Source organism: Pteropus vampyrus, unplaced genomic scaffold, assembly GCF_000151845.1.
Source record: "Pteropus vampyrus isolate Shadow unplaced genomic scaffold, Pvam_2.0 Scaffold3, whole genome shotgun sequence".
NCBI classification, from domain to species: Eukaryota; Metazoa; Chordata; class Mammalia; order Chiroptera; family Pteropodidae; genus Pteropus; species Pteropus vampyrus.
In genome coordinates, this window is record NW_011888784.1 from 11040792 (window position 1) to 11057760 (window position 16969).

Here is a 16969-nt window from a genome sequence, read left to right on the forward strand (position 1 = left end):
CAACTTCCTTCTCCTTCTCCTTTTTCTTTTCCTCATTCTTCCTCTCTTTCTTCTCAACTATTTTTATGCTGATTTTTACCTTGATTTCTAATATACTATATTTGATCACTTGATGAGGTCTGTATAATATCAATTAGAAATTATTGAGAGTTTTACGGTCATCTCAGATTAAATCAATTTATGTAAACGTTCCATGTGAATTTGAAGTATTTTAAAAGAGGTGAAGGGTTAAAGAAGTACAAATTAGTAGTTGATAGGTGGTCATGGGGATGGGGAGCACGGCATAGGGAATGCAGTTAGCATTAATGAAATGGCTAGATGGAAGGAGGGAGCAATTGGGGGATCATTTTATGAACTATATAGATGTCTAACCAATGTACTATATATTTGAAACTAATAATAAAATAAAATAAAATAATTTAAGTTTAGAAACTGTATAGCTAGACAAACAATGACCAGATCATATATTAAAATAAAATTCTGATCTACGACTTGCAGCGACCTGTCCAAGAAACCAACCCCTTATCTACAATAACTTACCCAAAAGCCAGCCATTAGAATTGTAAGAAGTCAGACTGCTATCTCTGGTAACAATCCAGGAAGCCAAGCAATATATTCTGTAATATTTGGCCCCAAATAGCCAGGATTTGATTAATAATTAATAATTTTTCTAATTTTTGTTCTCACTTCCAACTGAAGACTAACATGGGAGAGACAAAAATACATTCTTAATCAATTGCATAGGATATCTGGTCTAGTTAGCCCACTTATAGCTTCCTCATGCCATCAGCTTTCAATCAGGACATACTTGAAATCTTTCCTAAAGCTTTTCCACTCCTCTGCCTGAATTTGAGTCTGCCAAACCACAAGTGATGGTGGTTATTACCTTCCTGTAGCAAACTCTGAATGAATAAACCCTTGCTTTACTCATTTAATTGCTCTTTGCTTATTTCACAATATTTTGTTTTAGGTCTTTCTCTCTCTCTGCCTGTCTCTTTATTTGTCTTTGTCTCTCTGACTCTCTGTCTCCCGTGTGTGTGTGTGTGTGTGTGTGTGTGTGTGTGTGTGTGTGTTGTGAGCACAAATTTATAAAGTAACAGCAATAATAATACGTCTACTGGTAAGAAAAAAGGCCAATAAGATTACACTAATATAGTAATATTGGATTTTTGAAAATAGTAAAATTATAGTTTTTATTTTTATTTTTAAACTGCTTAATAAAATATTAGTCCTCTCTGAGGAAGTCAGGAGGAGGGAAAGTTTAAGGCTGTATAGGACATAACTGTACCTACATAACAGGAGATAAATTTAGTTGTAGAAATTTAAGTCATCAATTTAAATATATTAACTCTTGCTAGTATATGTTAAAAATATAATCCAAAGGGTTAATAACCTAGGCTCCAGAAAATCTGAATGACCTGTCATGAGATAAAATAGAATAAAATAATTGGGCTCAAATATGATGAAATGAACTTGAACTGACAAAAGCGGTTAAAATGACACAAAAATGTATTCCATGGGTTGAGCTACTCACTTTTGGCGGGTGTGGTTGGGCAGGGGAACTGCTTTAAAGAACACCATTCAGCAACATTTTTTTTTTTAAATCCACATCTGTTTGTTAGCAAAACTAGCAATATAAATTTGAAAATCCCATTAGAATCCCCCTATCTCAAAGCTCAAGGCAGTACATCCCCTTTAGTGAATTTCTTGTTATTTGTTTATTCTGTTTTTAAATAACAATGCTAACAATAATCCTCCCACAGCCTCCAGCCCCCAAGGAGGACAAAGCTAAGGATTATTATGGAGAACATTTAAGCAAGTGTGGAGCTTGCTGCTCACAATCCCTCCAGGGAGACCCTTCTACCAAAATCTGGAAGTTAAAAATGTGAATATTAACTCTTTGATGTCCAAATCATTTGAGCAGAGCTTGTCAGGCTTTAACTTCGCATTTCTATGATCTTGCAGGCAAGGTCTTAATGTAAAGTCCATAACAAATATCCTTAAAAGAAATAAGGGGATCTTTGCAATACTCAAGCCCTAAATTTTAACCACTCTGGTTTATATTTTTAAAGCATTGTCCTGGAAGAATGAACTTTCCTCTATCATTAAGGTCTTTTTGGCTGGTCTAATAATCAAATAAACATGAGACAGATTAGCAAGAATAAATAGCCAAATTCAATACATATATATGTCTGGGAACCCCACATGTATGAAAGGGAGGTTCAGAGAAGAAAGGGTGATTGACATATGTAGGACATCCTGAGCTAGGGATGAGGCAATGCACCTTGGGAGCTTCAAAAAGTCATTACAGGATATTAAGAACAGGTGTTTAGTAAATAGAATTTCATCCTGCCCTATAGATGGGTCAAAAAGAAATGATCTCTGATAATCTCCTATTTTAGGCAAGGCCCCTAATTCAAATTCTTCCAGATAGTTATATGGAGGTGGAGGGCAAAAGTTTCTTTTCAGCCTGAGGCTAAAATTGCCTTTACTTTAAAGCAATCCATTTACCAAAGAAGCACACATCTTAGACTGTCTCATTCTGAATCCTAACAGCACCTCATTCCCAATAAATTTTCACTCCATAATATGTAGTTTTATTTTGCAATTATTTTTCTCAATGCTTTTAATTTAAAAGCATACTCTGAATATTTTTAATATAAAAGCTAAGGCATTAATTTTGTTGGGTAAAGTTATTTTCTTTAATTTTTTTTAAAAAGATGGGGTAAAAATTATTTTGGTGATTTGAATTAGATTCTTTATTATGAAAATAGTACAGTTCTAATATCTAGAAAATATTTAAAAATAGAAAAAAAGAGCTATTACCATATATAATTTCCCCTGAACAGAGACATACACTATTAGAATTTGGATTCATTTGCTTTACATTTTTTTTATTTTAATACTATTTTTTTAATAAAATAAGAGGCAATATATGATTAAATAAACAATAATCAAAAAATTCAAAAGCATTCAAGATTAAAAAAAGGGAGACTTCTGATTTAGCCTATCAGATCAAATGTTTACTTCTGTTTCCTTCTAAAACCATACCACAATAAAATAAAGGTATAGATCCATGAGGACAGACAGCATGAGCAAGGTAGAAAATGACTCCAGACAAATAATGTTAACAAAATATTGAAAAACGAGAAATGCACCAGTGGTAATTGACTAAATAGAATGTGGGGGGAGGGGGAACCCTGTAATTCTGCTGAAGGAATAATTTAAGAAAAAGTAAATATACTTGCCCTTCAAAGGTATGGAGAAATGCAGGGATTGAAGAGAGCGAGTACTTGTAAAGGTGGGGGTGGAAAGAGGCTAAAAGGATCCATCCACTCAATACAGTCAGAAGACAGCCTATACTGTTCTGCAGCCAAAGACAGGAAGTTGGTCTCCGGAGTAACTACTGCAGAGAATCTCTGGAATTTAGATACCAGTAAAGCTGAGAATTAGTGTCGTGATATCCCTGGAACTATCCTAATATACTATTAATCATGGCATCTTTAAAATTATCCTGAATATAACATAAAAAGATTAAAAGAAACTGCAAGCTTATTTGGCCAAAAATCTAAAAGGTGACTAGAATGAAATGATTTGAATTGTTTTTAGGGAGGGAGGGGGAATGGAGACAAAAATAGCATCAGAATTCATCATAGGAGGAATAGGTTAATATTTTGTTTGAAAATATTAAAAGTATAATAAACAAGATAAAATATGACCTGATTGAAATGTTAGGCTCACTTATTGAATTCGAAGTCTAAGATGGTAACATCTGTAGATCAAGACAAGAGAAATTGAAGAAACCATTCCTACTTAATAACTATTCATCTCTTGTGGTTATAGAATAGTAATTCAGGAGGAAGCATTCATCTGAAGTCAAATGTGAGGAAGAAAATACTTCTATTACATAGTCTGATAGATTTAGATTTAGATTTAGAAAATTAGAAGAGATCTTAATATCACTTAGGTCAAAATCCTTCCTAATTGAGAAGTCCTTTCTAACATATCCCCAATGGCTTGCCATTCAGAGTGTACTTGGTCACTTTTAGACTCTACCATATTAAACATCAGCCTTATCTTCTTATTTCCTGTGGTTAGTAAATTTATATGCTTCTCCTTACTAGCACTATTTATATCTTTGTAATTTCCATCATTTAATCCTCATTTTGTCCTAAACCTATTTAAACAATTGCATTACTCTTAGTGAACACATTTCACCCTTTTTCATTTTCTTACCTAAATGTTCCCAATTATTAGGTTCTCATGTAACAGGATTTCAAAACATTTCACTGATATGATTTACTGCCCCTAAATTGTGTCTAATGTGTGATGTCCAAAACAAAACAAAAACTTCCAAATTGATCTAACCAAAGTAGTTAATTTCCCTTAGATTTAGACACTGAAGTTTACCTTTATGTATACAATTTAGGATTTGATTAACTATTTTGAAAATTAAATATATTCTAACCACCTTTAATCTTGGAGTCATACAAAACTTCGAAACCTCAGGAGATATCCTCTGAGTTTGTTTTTAAATAGATTTTCAAATTTATATTTATCTCTATTAACTATTTTGCTCTCAGGTACACGCAGCATTCAAGCCTAATCTTTTAAATCCGAAGTCTCTGATGTGATCATTTAGTTATCCTTCTGAGTTTGTAAAATCTAAGGATTTAATCATAATTTTCTATTTCTCTCCCCACTTTTTAATAAAATAACTCAAATTTATGTAATCTCCATGAAGGCAAGGGAGTTTCTGTCCTTGTCAATCATTATCTTACTCACTGCTATTTTTTAAATTCCTCAAATTCTGCATAGCAAGCACTTGATGCCTATGTATGGAAAAAAGCAATGCAGCTCTAAAATCTTTCTCTAACATTTCTCCTTTGAGAAGCAAAGTTCAATCAGCCCTGATTTTATTAAAATGTTCAGTATGATTTTCTCCCATCTTCTTAAAAAGAGAAAAACTTTGCTGAGATTCAGCAATGTTGTTACTGAAATTTCTTATTTTCCAGTCTTGCAACAGAATAAAAAAATAATAATAATAAGTTTAGCATGAGTTATTTTGGGGGGAAAACATACTGTTTCCACTTACCACTTTAATATTTGAATGTGGACAAATTATTTAATAATTAATTAGACAAATTTAGCATTTATCAATGTCAGGTCCTTGAGCTATAATTTCCAGATTACCTTTATCTCCTTTTTGAAAACCAATGAGACTTTTGCATTTGTTTTCTATCTTTTCTCTTTTCTCTTTTCTATTCCGATTATAATTGCTGCATGACTCTGAACTTAATATTTGCAACATTTTCTCATTTAAAATAACCAGGTTTCTTCCTATAATTTCTTGGTCTTCAGTAGGCTGGAATGTTTTTTAAACCGATTGATACTTTACAGTTTGAACCACTGTTTTTCTTCTTTAGTAATGAAAATGGGAAGATGTATTTCTTGGAGGTAAAGATTTTCAGATCAAGGAATGTGTCACGAAGGAAGTTTACCTAATGTCATTTTATTATTTGGAAGATGTGCAAGAAGAGAGCTACTGCTAATTAATTCCTATTTTAAGTCAGTTTCTTCCTATAAGAAGAAACATGATTTGATGACTAGTTGGCTTTTTGAGGTGTCTATCCTTCCTACACTCACTTCCTCAGAGCACAGTTTCCACATCCCTACTGAAAGCATGCTTCCTTTTCAAGTTTGGGAGTTCGCTAAGGCATAAGAAGCTGTGAAAAATCATCAGCATCACACCAAGACGTTTTCCCTTGACTTATCATTCTCCTTTTGGCTTCCTAGGGGATTTTCTTTCTGGGGTTCAGATTTGCTAAGAATAGGGTTTTCCTATGTTTCCTTTGACTGAAATCTCTGGATAACTCGCTTCTGACATTCTCTGTGTTGCTGTGTTACCTGATTACCTGGACGAATAACGTTTGCATTCCCAGTACCCCAGCAGCTTTCACAGGCAGGGGAGTTTGATCTATTCCTGATATTGCAGTTATATTAGATGAGATGTCCCTGTAAGCTAATTACTTTGGCAACCAAGGGAGTACCAATGATTCTGTCAGGCATCCATGGGGCACCTTAATAGTGTTTTAAACAATATGTACAGAAGGGGTTAAAAGCTACACAGAGAGGAGCAGAGCCTGAGGGGAAAGACACTGCAGGTGTGTGGTTAACAAGGAACTAATTGGGTAACCAGGCAGGAGGAGAAGCGAGCCTAAAGCTGGTCCACATGCTTGTGTAGAATTCCAGCAGTTAGCTAGTGCTGAGCCCTTGAGGAGTTGAAATAAAGACAAGTTGAATCTGGAGTCTATTTTTTGCTGTGATCTTTACTAGAAACTACAAATTGAGACTTGACAGCTTTCCCTGCTGCCTGTTGCTTTATTTCAGGTGGTATTGTTTTGAAGGGGCTAAGAGCTGACATTCTGGATGCCTAGCCCAGGTGTCTTGCATCCAGATAAGAATGTGCGTCAACTCTTCAAGGCATGTTACTCTTTCTTCTGTTCTTAATGATCTCTGGGTATTGTGAGTGAGGAAGTAGAGAGTGAAATAAATGTTGGCCTAGTACTCAGGAGACTAGATTCTAATCACAAGTGTGCACTCACAGCATCAGCTTGAGCCAGTTAGCCTGCTCACCAGGACTTCACTGCGTTTCAAGCTATAGAAAGAATGAGATTGTGTGTGTTTCTCTTCTGAATCTGTTTGAGCCCTAGCTTTTTTTTTTTTTTTTTTCGGTTTAAAAATTGATTAGTTTTCTCTATTGAACTTTGGCCAAGTGCCTAAAAGTAGACTAGGTGATATGAAAAATACACAGAGAATAGAAGGCACATTTCCTCTCCTCAAGAATTCTTAAAAAAACAATAACGAAAAAGCCCATAGGAGTGATAAATACTGTAGTATAGATGGGCCATTCTGGAGAAGCTAGCAAGGGGATGCAGTCACCCAGAGAGCAGCACAGGTTTCACAAGAAAAGGGTGAAGGGATGAGCCTTCTAAAGGAGTAGGCTTTGAGGTGATAGACAAGATAGTTCTCTAAGTTGTTGGAATGGTGCAAAGATTGGCTCAGGATTGGTAATAATCCTATGGGAGTGTGCTGCAATAATGAAATTGATCAGAGTGAAACAGAGTTCAGTTAATGGGAAGCAATAAAAATTGTCTTCTTAGATAGAGCCATAGTGATAGATAGCCTGAAATGATAGGCAAGGAAGTCTTAGAGCAGAAAAGAAAAAACACTTAGATTTGGGGATAGTTTCAAATTCTAAAAAATATACTGCTATTGAGGAACATATACAACTAACTCAATTTCAATTATCATTTACCTGTAAATAATAATAAAGTATGTAATACAAAGAAAAAGAAAACCTTGCTAGAAAAAAAAATAAGTTTCCAAACCAAAGAAAAATGTCTGTTCACTAATGTCATTAAGCTTCTTATTTTAGCCCAAGTTATCAATCTATATTTTTTTCTGAAACAAATATGTTGGCTTTAAAGGAAATATAAATAATTTGGCAATGATTTAATTCAGAACTTTTTCTAATTGTTGCTCAGCATAAATACCAAAGGAACTAAAATAAAGTCAATATGGTATGTCATGATTACAGGTCTTAAATTTGAATACCCAACTTTTTACACATGTAATATATTTGTTAACGGGTCAACCCATACATATAGGCATGTACTTTCTCTTGGCTCTGACACTCCTTATTATATCATACCTTTCACGCTGGACTCACTAATGATGCATTTATGGCCCCTGAGGTCACTTTGAGATATAATCCCTGATTAGAACCGGCACTGCCATTTTGTGAGCTAAGTTCTTGAGGTCTATGTAAACTCTCTGGCCTCTAGATTCACCTTTGGAAAATGAAAGTATTTGACCTGAGTAGCTCTAATTTTCCTTCTAATTCTAAAGTTCTGCAATACTTAGCAAGAAATAACATTTTTCTAACACGATAGTGTGATATGACAGTTTGGAAAGGGGTAGGGGAAGGAACTTTTAAAGACCAGATTAATGGAATGCAAATTGCAGCCATATAACTTTTATTTTAAAGAAATTACCTCATTTGTGCTGATTTTTCTAAAGAACCAAATCACAATTCTTAAAGAAATTTGCAAAATCAGAATCTTATTTTCTGGCATGTCTTTCTCCACCCACTTCCATTCAATTTTAAACTTCAAGGGAAGAAAGAACATTTTTAAAAGAGCTTAGAATGAGGCTCAAACAGCAAGTTCTGTAGTTTGAAGACATTTTACCCATTTTAACAATAGCTGTACTAACGCTTTAGCAATTCATTGAAATCAGTGATTCTTTTAAATTAACTTCAGAAAAGTTCAACTTCTGAATAAAACTAGCTGGTTGAAATTTTTATATAAAAATAGAGCTATTCCATGGAATTTATTATATAGCATTTCAAATTTCCAATATCTATTTCTTAATGGACAGTGCCATCAAGCAAAACTTACATTTATACAAGTTGAGCACACATCTATTTTATTTCTATAACTTATTCTTGATTAATTGCTTTCTTGTCTGTGGTATGAGGTGATACTATGACATGCAGCTTTTATATGCCACCAAAGACCCGTTTTTCTCCTCTTTTTCTCTTGTCTAGCCAAATTCTTCAAGTTGGGTTATTTATTTCTCAAAATGGAATCTCTAAAGAGTATTTGAATAGCAAGCATTTGATTTTCTTATTAAAAATTCTCTTTCATCCTGTTTTCATTGAGGTTTTTTTTTTTTTTTTGAGTGTTTTTTGTTTGTTTTTAATGGTTGAGCAAGAAGTGCAGGAATAAATGACTGACAATGATAATATGAGAGGTTTCTATAGTGATATAGGGACAGGTTACAATGGGATACCCATATTCTCCTCCGTATCTCACTTGAAGGCCTAAGGTTTAAATGGTGATTTCCATGATAGTAAATTTGTGGTTCTATTATTGAAAAACTATATTTATATAATAAAAAACATTACTTGTGATGTTCTAGACTTATACACTCATCCATTTGCCCAGACTTTCTCTACTTCTTTGAATACACTGCAGATAAATGCAAATTTATTATTTTCTTCATATTTTCTTCTATTTAAGAGAAACTTTAAAATATGGCACCTAACATATTTATCCAATAATTAAAATTTTTGAATTTAATGATGAAATAGGCTCCTGGGAGCACATAACATTTACTTATTGATTCAGCCCACATTTTCTGAGCACCTTTCATATGTCAAACATTGTTCATGGACCAGGAGACAGTGGTCTACAAGACAGTATGGCCTTTGCTACTTTAGGGCTAACATTGTGCAGAGATGGAGTCATACAGTAAACAAGTACATAAAGTAAAAGGAAATAATTTGCTCAAAGTACTATAAAGGAAAAACAAAGAAAATAAAGAAATAACATTGCAGTAGTGAGAGCTATCTTAGACTGGAAGTGGTGAGCTGAGAAAAGCCTCTCTAAGTAGGTGACATTGAAGTGAAGCCTTGGATATAAAAGAGCTAGTCATGCAAAGATCTATGGCAGAGTCTAGAGAGAAGCAATAGTTAAAACCCAGAAGCAGGAAAGAACTTGGTAATTTTAAAAGAGATTATACAATGACTGACTTCCAGGAGGAGCTAGAGTAGAGTATGCAAGCAGGACGTGGTATGAGAAAAGATCGGAGAGGCTGCATGGTATCATAGCATGAGGAGTCATATAACTCATATTTGTGAGTTTGTACTTAATTTTGAGCACAGTTAAAAGATATGCGGCATAAGATTATGGTTTAAATCATCTACTCTCTCTGCTGATTGTAGGGATGGATTAGAAGAGAAGATGAGTTAAAACATAAAATCTAGTTAAGAAGTAGTCCTGGAACACAATTGTGGAAGCTCAGGCAAAACTAATTCCACTAGAAATGGAGATGAATGGTCAGGTTGGAAAAATATTTTAAAGTCAGAAAATTCAGTAATTGCAGTTAGGTGATCTGTAGAAAGGAATCAAGGAGGACCTTTAGGTGTTCAAATTGTGAAATTAAGCATCATGTGGTATCAGTTTCTATGACCGAGAAGACACAAGGCAAACAAGGCTCTGTGAATTTACATAAGTGGGCGTGTGTGTGTGTGTGTGTGTGTGTGAAGGATTATAATTTTATGTAAGATCTATATAAAACGTCCTTCAAGTAATTAGTGTCCAATAACAAGCTGAATAGAATAGTTTCAAATTTTGTGGAGTTATAGCCTAAAGATTAACCTTTGGATGTTCTTAGTGTGTAGACTGTTTTTGAAGCCAAAGCTCTCTTGAGAAATTTTTTAGGCAGAGAGGAAACTACAGACTAGGACAAATATCCAAAACATAAGCACATGGCTAGACATAAAATGACTCATAAAATATGCCATGAAAGTTTTCTCAGGAAGCTATTGGAGGATATTCTTTTCCAAAAGCAAAAAGTGACCAACCAAATTGTAAACAACAACAAAAAAGGCACAAGTGCGATTTTAAATACAATAATAGTCACATTTAAAAAATTAAAAAAACTGCTGAAATTAACTTTAATATATTTAACTAACCCAGTATTTTGATAATATTATCATTGTGAAATATAACCATATAAAACAATTATTGAGACTTTTTAATTTGTTTGTTATTAAGTCTTTGGTATCTGTTGTGCATTCCTTCAGTACATTTCAATTGATACCAGCCACATTTCAGTAACCACATGTGATTTCTGGACATCAGCAGGTTAGAACATTGTGTATGAAAGATCTGCTGTAGAGAGAGAAACATGGGATAAAGAAAGATTTTGTCTGAAAAGACTTTATCTCCCAAAGGAGCAAAAACACTTATAAGGTTAAGATCAAGGGCATAAGGGGTGGGAGGTGAGTCTCTGGAGGATTAGCACTTCCACAAATGTACCAGAGAATTTTTGAAAAAGAAAAGAGAGATAAAGGGATGCAGATGACAGTAGAATAGATTTATTCATGAGCAGAACAATGTGTAATATAGAAAAATTCTGTTTTCTTCCCGAAATATGTGGCAAAATCAACTGAGTGGAATGAGTCCCTGTTCTCAGAGAGCTTTATAGAATGCTGCCTACTGCAACTTCATGAGGTGCTTAATACATGGTACCTGATAATGATACCAGTTGACCCTCAGAATTCCTGTGTGTAGTCTTCTGCCTGAAATGTTGAGTTGGCATTTACGTGTGCATGAAAACTCTTCCTCTCTCCTTTTCATTCCACTTCTGGAAAACTTATTTGCTATTCAGTGTTCTTAGGATACAAGAGCAGGCCTCCACAATCCGACAGAAGGTTGCTTCAATTTGAATTAAACAAATGTTTTATTCTGTCACTGGTAGCTTTTTGGGAGTGTGTGTGTGTGTGTGTGTGTGTGTGTGTGTGTGTGTGTTAATAAACACTGCAGTATGTAGCCATATTCCTACCAGATCATGTTATTGGCATGAACTAAAAGTGCATACTGAACAATTAATGGTGATACAAGATTTCACAGCTTCTCACCCTTGGCATCCACATCTCCAGCCCTGCCTCATTTATTTAAACTCTCTGAAAAAAAGAAGAAAGAAGCCCCCCAAATAAGAAATCTAGGGATGGCAGGAAGGTCATAGGGAGTGAGAACAGAATGAATGGATGGCTGTCCTGTTTTATTGAGAAAATAAGACAGGAGTCGAGAAGTCAGATTGTATAAAAGTTACTGCTTTGTAGTGTGGTGAGGAGGAGGAGAAGGACAGTGCAATAGAACTCTCTCGTTTCCAAGAATGCTAAGGCTTTTAAATAAGGTCACTCCAAATCAATCTACACTGCACTCCCTCAAAATAAAGAAAACACTAAAAGAGCTCTTGATGCAATTTATTCTTTCAGATCTTGTGGCAGAGTTTTCTAAACCTTTAAGCTGTCAGTAGTTTTCTTCCTTTTTTTTTTCTTTTCCTAAGCTATATATCCCACTCATTTACCCTACACTTCTATTTTTAGTTTTTCTGATGAAAACTTGCAGATCACGAAGATAACATTCTCTGAGCAAGATTAGACTAAGTGATTCCCAAGATTTGCTTCCCGTTCAGAATTATTTTCAGTTGAATTTGTTTTCTCTCTATAGTCCAGTGTTACCTATTGGTCCACAAATATTGCACAGACTTTTACTATAATTGCTAATGTATGGTTGACCTTTGCACAACACAGATTTAAACTGCGTGAGTCCACTATAACACATTGTTTCAATAAATACATATAGTACAATAAATGTGTTTCCTCTTCCTTATGATTTTCTTAACATTTTTCTCTAGCTTAATTCATTGTAAGAATACAATATGTAATACATACAACATACAAAATATGTGCTGATTGACTGTTTATTTTATCAGTAAGGCAGCCGGTCAACAGTAGACTATTAGTTAATTTTGGGGGGGGTCAAAAGTTATATGTAGATTTTCAGCTGCTGTTGGCTGTTGGCACCCCAACCTTCATGTTATTCAAGGGTCAACTGTAAATATAATCTTAGGTGTGGGGAAGAATGTTGTGGCATTCTTCATTGTAAGTTCACTGAATAGGAGAAGACAAGAGGAAAAACAACCAAAAGTAGGAACAGGATTTCATATTAAGTATTTTAAAATTATATTGGTTTATGCATTTCTTCTCCATATGCGACACTCCTTAAATGTGACACTCATATACGTTAGGCCTTTTCCTGAGAAAAAAAATCCATTATTCAAGTTGGTTTCTCCCTGCTTTTCTCCCTTGTTAAGGAGACAACTTATCATTGAGGTATCATTCAATTTCTACTCCACTGTTGGCCTTCCAGGATAGCCGAACTTTTTTTATTTTCTGAATAATTTTTCAGAGTAGTATTCCAAGAGACAAATAACATGTTGCTCCTAAATCAGTGTGTATACTGCCTCACTTTTAGCCAGTGTAAGTAAATGGTTGCTACTCCATTAGTTGTAGGAAAGACAATAGCAAGAAATGGAAGAGAACTTAAACATCACTGGGCATCATTGCTAACCAAGGATGTTGAGGCTCACAGTATTAATTTTACTAAGACCAAACATAGCAACAGAGCTGAAAATAGAATTAACATTTTTCAGGCTCCAAATTTCATGATCTTATGATTCCCTAATCAATTTTAGAAGCCCGTGATAAGAAGCAGTGTCACACAATGGATGGAGAACAATGTTTGTAGTCTGAAATTTGTGGAGTTAAATCCTGTCTTTAAAATGTGTAAATGTTGTAACTGTGTATAACTTACTTTACATCTCTAGATTATTTCTTACTAGTATCTACTTCATAGGACTTAGTTGGGTTTTACACAACATATTCCGTATAAACCAGCGTCAAGCCACGACACATAGAAAGGGCCAGTCAAAGTAGTGAGGGAGAAGGAGAATGTCCTTTAGACTCAAAAATTCAGAAAAGGCTATGAGAGAAAAAGAATATAAGTTAGGAGTGGGTATGACATGAATACCTAAGAATTTCCTTCTAGGCCTGGAGGCCCAATGATAGTTTCAGCTGGGGAGCAACATATTTATGATAGCATAAAGAGGAAATTGTGAAGAATGTCATAAAACAGCAAAGCAGTTTTCATATGATATTATTTGATTTTGCATTCATCCTCTCTTTAAATGTGTTTATATTTATATTTAGAAAATGACATATAGTAATTAAGTTGATAACTCTGCCAAAACTTTAAATAGAATTTGTTAAAAATAGTGACTAACAGTTCAGGTTGCTTTCAATTCTGGAACAAAACAGTAGGCACCCACTGTATGTGTGCATGTGTTGTATTTGGAACAATTCTACTTTCTATGTGCCAACTGTATGCTAGTGTTTGTCTAAAAATAAAAATAAATAACTTTTTGAGCTCCATGGTATTATTTTTGTTTTTCATCAAGTTGGACAATGTTGTCTTTTTACTTTTTATTGAAAAATGATGCACTAGAATTGTGTTTTAGTTTTTAAACACTGAAAGCTCCATTTTTCTTTCTTTATATTTACTGATTTTTAGACGTGTTTTTCTATTTTCATAAACCACACGCAGTTGATTATTAATTTGTCGTTGAAAGACATTGGAAGGTGGCTCCCAAAATTAATGTTGTAAAACAAGTTTACAAACTGTCAGTCTTTGAAGTGACAATCAGTGTATCATTCTTCTGAAAAGAGCAGGGCATAGAACTGACTGCTACATTATGAGAATTTCTCAAGGCAAAATATATTTTTTTAGATGAGAGGACAAAAATTAAACAAATGTTTCCTTCCCCACCTCACTTTCCAAATTTCATCAGCATACTTATACTCACACACACCCATGCACAACTGGGGAAATTTCCAACAGCAAAGTCTTTACTATTCTAAGAAATCAATGGTCATAAGAATTAGATGGTAATAAATCTTTAAATTCCAGGTGAAAAAAAAATGTATTGACCGACATAAATGGAGAGGGCAAGGTGGAATAAAATCTAGGAACAGCGCGATTATTTTTTCACTTCCAAAAGTAAAAAAAGTCAATGTTACTCAAAATTTGATAGCCAAGTTGAGTAAGAAGCTTCAGAAAGATGAGCTAACATTTTCCAATGGAGTAACTATTAGATTTATTTCCATATTAAAATCTCAGTGTCACTAAGAGCTCTGTATAAGCTGCTATGTTAAGCGTCTTAGAAAGTTAGAGCTGAAGATTCCTAGAAAATTATAAAGCACAACCTCTTCACTTGTTACAACGACAAAGGATTGGGGGTGCATGTTGGAGTTAGGCATATTTGGTTGCATTTCACACTTGCCTTTTCTTTTTAATAAAATTAGTTTTACTTGGCTATAAATTGTCAATAATAATTCACAACTCACAAATCTGAAAAAAAAATAGAAAAGAATGTTATACAATAGATTTAGAGCACATGACACATTGCTGGAGTCTTTAATGAGAGCTGCACCCATGCTGAGATGAGGAAACAAAGACCGTAGAACCTATTCTTGGGGATGAGGGTGGTATCTTCTTTCCTGGGGCAGATTTTATCCTGGAAAATTCGTTTGTGGGAACACAAAACGTCTTTTGTAGGGATCATTGGGCACCAATAATTTCAGGGAATACATTTCCAGATCCTCATCTTTATATATATGTTCTTTATCCTAAAGCTGATTTTCCCAAGAAAGAATCTGAGGCCAATTGTCCTGTTTGCCGGATGTTTTTTCTCCCACCAGAAAAACTATAACTCTTCATGATTCATCACACAGAATTTAAAAACTTTTAGAGACAGTTCAAAATATTGTTACTCTTAAAGAATAAAAATTGAATTTTTGTGTTATCTCTGTCTTGTACTTATTTGTATTAAGAACAGAGTGTGAGATTAGAAATGGTAATATTTTGGTTTGAGTTGAAATGTTCTAAATTATGATATACTAACATAGGGGTGTGATAACAATTTTCATTTAATGACCTTGACTCTTCCATCCCCAAACTACTCTAAAAGAGCACATTGCTCCTAAAACAAGAGTCCTATGAGAACAAAACAAAGAAAACTTAAGTGAAGAACAATTGAATGCAGTAGCACCAAAAACTTATGTCAAAACTTTATGACTTTATCTTTTATCTGTCTCATTATCTATCTATCTATCTATCTATCTATCTATCTATCTATCTATCTATCTATCTATCATCTATCTAATCTATCATCTATCTATCTAATCTATCTATTAATCTATCTCAATAAAAAATCAGAGTCAGATGTTGTGGGGTTGAGATATATATATGAGCACTTTTATTTAAATTTAAAAATAATTATTTTCAACAAGATAATGGTTATAATTGGGCTGATTGTTTTGACATTGATTGTTCTATATATGTAAGTTCTGCATTGCCCATTAGGTTAAATGATACACATACCTTTTAAAAAACATGTTAACATGAGAAATTGATGACAAGCACTATCTCATGGTAGCAATGAGTAATATTCATCCATGAATTCATAAACTAATGAGAAAATTCAGATCCATCTATTTCATTAAAAGATGCATTTCCAGTGAACTTTTGCATTTTATGTTTAATATTATTTATCAAAATGATATTTTTGTATTATTTTGATCAATTGTATACTACTGATAATTATAATAACTCAATTGAGAAGAAACTTTAATTTCTTGTTATAGTTTTATAGTCGGAGAATTAAAATATTAAATTATGTTTTATATACATAATTTCATTGCAGAAAAAAATGATAGGATAATCAATAAAATACTTTCAAGCACAAATATATATTAAAGGATAAAATTCTGTGAAGGATGTAGAATGGAAATTTCTGTTCATAGAGAAAAAAGAAACTTAAAAATTGAATACTGCTAAGGAAATTTATGTTGCCTACTGTTTTTATAATGATGGCAACTTTCAAATTGTAGTATTTTGATTCCATGAGATACATTTAACAGAATGGTTTAACAATTTTATATTTAAAAGTCAACATTTATAATGCATTTATTTTGCACCTTGTATAATAAGCATAAGTTTATGATGAAAACTTTTATTGTCAGCTTGAAGTATAGGAAAGAGTAAAAGCTTTTCAAAAGTTTTTTAGTTGTACATGAGCAAAAAGTATGAGGACAATTGCCACAAATTACTTACTGAGAATCTTAAAGAAGCACAGAAAATTCTTTGGGAACCCCCTCCTGCTTTCTTCTATAGAATCAAACATTGCTAATGCACCTATTTATTTCTTATTTGAAAAGTTTTTAAGATTTGGATAGAGAAGTTTATCTTTTTTCCCAGCTGCATTTATTTAAAATAACATCAACCCATGTTTTTATTGTAAGAAAAAAAGCTGGTAGACTTGAATACATAATGAAATTATTATAGTGTACCTGTAACCTGGAGAGTTAAAAGGAACCACATGTAAATAGTCCTGTCTGTAATTAGCTGGGCAGGAATCCATATCTGTAAATTAAAGGAAGTATATTCTATGTTATGCCAAAAAGCAGCTTCATAGTAGTCTTTAGAGAAAGAAA